The 4,261-nt window shown below is 34.9% G+C and overlaps 1 long non-coding RNA gene across 1 annotated transcript; it reads right to left on the bottom strand.

The window, feature by feature from the left end:
• Positions 1–2,777: 2,777 nt before the first annotated feature.
• On the bottom strand, positions 2,778–3,877 carry LOC110679223. The gene is made up of 2 exons (XR_002502310.1): positions 3,079–3,877; positions 2,778–3,009 (listed from the first exon to the last, which is right to left on the bottom strand). It is a non-coding gene; the product is annotated as an uncharacterized LOC110679223 (long non-coding RNA).
• Between the last annotated feature and the right edge of the window lie 384 nt (positions 3,878–4,261).

Here is a 4,261-nt window from a genome sequence, read left to right as displayed (position 1 = left end):
TCAAATATGTATATCGCAACAAGCTCAAAGATACTCTATGTTCTGGGATGTAGAGACCCGTCACGAGTTTAATTTAGTAATGCTCTCTAATATCACAACAATTTTTGGAAATTCTTGGCTTGAATAATATCTGAAGATGGGGACGGACCTGCTGTAGGGGTTAGAACACACGCCTCTCACGCCGAGGACCTGGGATCGAATCCCATCCCTGAGATAGTCACTAAAAAAAAATCAGTGACGACTTCCTTCGGAAGGGAAGTAAAGCCGTTGGTCCCGAGATGAACTAGCCCAGGGCAAAAAAAAATCTCTGAACGAACACCACGCTTGTTTAGAAACTACCAAATTTTTTTGCTATGGGCTCGGTGGTATTGATCTCGGTGGTGTTGATCTCGGTGAAAGCTTAAATAATGCCGATATTTATTTTAAATCAATCATTATGCCAAACGGCCATTATGCCAAATGACCATTATGCCAAACGGCTTTATGCCAAACGACCTTATGCCAAACGACTTTATGCCAAACGGGGTACAATCTTCATAGTCATTTGGTATAGGAGTTTTCCGTCAACAAAATTGTAACATAAAGTTTGCCGGAATAGTTTTTGGTAATAACCTGATTAGACTTTTTTACAACGGTTCGTGAGATTTGAGAAGCAACTTCCATGCTACAACTTCCATTCATGCTGTCATAGTCAAGTGATTTATCAAACTTATATCACACTGTAAATTTATGATCACACTAGTTGTCCATGAAAACTTTTCACTGCCTTGAATGAAACAATGGCAAATGATTGGCAATGAAATTTTTGTCTTTTCCCAAAACACTCGTCATGCAGTGTGTCTAATGGGACCATCTTTAATTTTTGAATTTAATTTTGAATATTTACCATAACGATGAGATTTTTGTTCTAAAGCTTTGAAAAAAGTAATAATAGTTCAGTAAAAGTTCAGTGTATTCCCGCATAATTATGAACCATATTGACACAATTTCCCAGAACATCTCCAACCATTTTCGATAGTAACTACACAATTCCATAAAACATCCAAAGTAACAATAAAACGACCGTACCCCGAACGGGTTTTACAGTTTGGTAAACGGTAATTGAGAAAATTACAATGTGGGGAATAGGCGGTTAAGTTATGTCACCATAAAAACCGTCGATTTTCTCGAACAAAATTTTTCGTTTACAGTTTTTCAAATGGTCGAAATACTGTCCATTTTCAGTCCAATTCACTGTACACCAAATAGGTTTAGAATGGTTGGACTGTTTCGTTCGAGTAAAAATAAGTAATGTACATGTAATTATTGGTTTATGGTGCGTTATAGTATTTTGATGCTTTGCTTTATTGTACTAATATGTTTTGACCATAAAACAAAAAATAATGAATAAATAAAAAGAAGCAATAATATAAAAGTAGAATAATATTTCTTCGATTGCAACAGATACAGCTTCATCAATATTGATCTTGTAGGTTATTTATAATGATACTTATAAAATGACAGATAATAACGATAATTATAAAATTACTTGGTTGTAGTTGTTACAATCTGAATTTCATTCAGACCACATGCACTATTTGTTGCATTAAACAATAAATACAATAAAAAAGAAACAAACGCCAAATATACATTAGAAGTGATAGTTTTTAATATCACACAATATGAAATTACACAGTACCGTGATGCATCATTACCCGGACACTTAAGTTACGCCGAAAGTTCAAACGCTGTTTTAAACATGTTTCTATCACATCTAGTATAAGTTTTATTGATTGCCACACAGGTATACTCCCAAATTTTGTACCATGAATAACAATTGTAGTAAAATATACATTTATAACTTGTAAAACGTTAATTTAATGAAGCATGTCGTGTTCTTAAATCCGGACACATGCATCAAAATGCCGGACGCTTTTGAATCGAAATCCGGACAGATGCGTTTTGCGTTGAATATATACATGAAAAACAATAAGAGGCATTTTACTCTGACGGTAAATCTCCAATATAATAAAATAACAAGCATAAATATACTAATCAATATATGAAAGGCCAAAACTTTGAATAAAAGTACAATTGTTTCATATGCACCCCCTGTCAACAACCTGCATTTGATGTTCACAGAAAAGATCCTCAATATTAACATTTTTCTTGCGTAAACCCGTTCTCCGCCGACTTATGGCATTCTTAGTTTTATAATTATACAGTTTCACATCAATTCACATCAAAACATTTTCCAAATGCACTAAATATTAGGTTTTTACAATATATCCGGGTTAACGATCACTAGCCCACAAATCCGGACAGCGTTTGATGCATCCTGTTTTCTCATTACAAATGATTATTTGCACAAATTGTACTCACTCTTTGCTGCACACACTTGAAAACTATTATTCCACACACTTCACAGATACGCAAAACACTCAAATTGTATTATTTTGTAACTTCGTTTTAACTCGAAAGTGGCAGATGTTCTGGTCAAAAATTTCACTATGAGATTTGGTTATCTGGAGGAATGACACTCAACTTGTGTCGCCTATTTGTTTTTATTTTTAATATTTTGTGACAAAGGATTAATAGATGAAATAATGAATTAACATGAACAGACATATTTAAAGCTATGAATAAAATTTTAAACCTATATTTACCATTTGATTTCATATTAAATTTAATAATTACAATCAGAGTGTCCGGATATTGGTACCGTCCGGATTTTGATTCATCACGGTACAATCCGGCCATACAGCAATCGGTTTTCCGTTTTGATGCTCAACTTTGGATCAAATAGCACTCTGAACAATCATAACGCAACTAAACAATTCAATTCAGGAAGATCCCCGATGAGAGCGATCATTTCCGACATCCTGTGACCACGTTATAGGGATACCTGCAGCTTTCTTCCGGGTTTTCCTTTTTTCTAGCCGGCATACCGGTCGTTTTTTGGGAGAAGCAATCAATAACGAACAGCATCCGAAAGCACATCGTCCGCAGTGGCTGGAGAAACAAGTTGAGCTGGAGAGGGTGTAAAGGAACATGTTATTAATTGGGCAAATACTCCAGTATAATCGTACCAAAACTTACTGTTAGGATAGTGCAGTTGAAATTTTTGTTATGCGTCGCCTTGTGTTATACGGACCGCTTGCTGCTCAACTTGCAGCAGGAGACAGCGAATACCATTCTGGAGGATATGCGGAATTGACAAAACTGGTCCTTGTTCCGGATGCGAAACGCTGATGCCAATGATAGGTGCAGCCTAAAACCCCACACGGTTACACACGGTCACAGGCTTGATTGAAAGCAGACCAAAACTCCGAAAAAAAAAACACTTTTCGGAAAAATACGTCTAAAACTCCTTCTCTGTTGAATTTTTACCAGCAACTTGACACAAACAATCTTTTCTCACGAGCTTGAAACCGATAATAACGATCTCACCAACACCTATGTAATCACTTTTCCGTTATCGAAGTTTCAACTTACCAGGTATGGTTGATTCACAGTGAAACAATATATTTTTTTTATTGTCTTTGTGACACCGCGCTTTTTTAGCTTTGCCCGTGCACTGTATGGAACAAAATATGGACAATTCACCAAACTGTTACCCTTTTGTGAAACTGTTCTAATACAATTTTTAATGTTATTAACAGTTGAGCTTCAGATAGATGGACAGTTACAAACAATTAAACACCTGTTTATCATACACTCACTGTACGTGGTATTGTTATGTCAATGTCTTATACAGTAAAACATCTAGCAAAACTAATGGTGGTACTGATTGTGAACAATAACACAAATAGCTACAGTATGGCTTAAATTATGATTACAGTCATAACCACATTGCGAAATGTATTTTTCTATGCGGGTTAGTAGAAAACAAAATAATGAACTTATTTGCAAAATGTGATCATTCCTTTTTGGAAATATTTACTTGGCTTGATGTCGAAAAATGTATATTGAACGATTTATAAGGGCGAATTGATTTTTTCTAAGCAAAAGTGCAAATTTCACCATAATTTTCGATTCGCATATTAATTTAGTGTTCAATAACAGCTATCAATCAATAACAGTTATGCAATCAAAAATGAAGGCTTGTCAATGTTTGCACTTTTACATTTTTTATTGTCGACCATCCAATGCATTTCCACTACCAAATGTTCTCAGTATTTTGTTGCGTTAATGGTTTGTTGGACAAAGTATAATACACAATTATGTATACCTAAATCCATATGATACATAATTTTGACAACAAAAATATGTTGCACAAGCT

The sequence above is a fragment of the Aedes aegypti genome, chromosome 3 (genome assembly GCF_002204515.2).
Source record: "Aedes aegypti strain LVP_AGWG chromosome 3, AaegL5.0 Primary Assembly, whole genome shotgun sequence".
Lineage (NCBI taxonomy): Eukaryota > Metazoa > Arthropoda > Insecta > Diptera > Culicidae > Aedes > Aedes aegypti.
Note: the sequence above shows the minus strand (reverse complement) of the source record. Positions and strands in the feature narration are given on the sequence as shown.